Source organism: Phalaenopsis equestris, unplaced genomic scaffold (assembly GCF_001263595.1).
Source record: "Phalaenopsis equestris unplaced genomic scaffold, ASM126359v1 Scaffold204620, whole genome shotgun sequence".
Classification (NCBI taxonomy): Eukaryota; Viridiplantae; Streptophyta; class Magnoliopsida; order Asparagales; family Orchidaceae; genus Phalaenopsis; species Phalaenopsis equestris.
Genome location: NW_018224162.1, coordinates 1 through 363, shown reverse-complemented (window position 1 = coordinate 363; position 363 = coordinate 1).

The window sequence follows — 363 nt, the reverse complement described above, 5'->3', positions numbered from 1 at the left end:
CCAACCCAAGAGGCAGGCGCCTAAGCGCCACTTACCCGTGCTTAAGTGCCAGTTCACAAAAACTAGTTCGTAAACGGTTAAAAGTGAATTTTTGGTCCAAAAATGCCATTTTTAACGCCTCCTATCGTCTCCCCCAACTCGAGTTCGCGATTTTGAGTGCTAGGGCTGAAATTTGGAGTTGGTCGAATCGAGTGAGATTTGCTAGATCCAAGTTCCTTAAAGTAAGAACTTTACTTCTATGCAAAATTTTTGGATTTTCACCATATATTTTAAGCACATTTGGAAGATTTCAAAAATTTAGTATTCATGGTGAAAACTGGAGAAAAAACTATGGAAATTGCTTGGGAAGTTTAGTTAGTACTT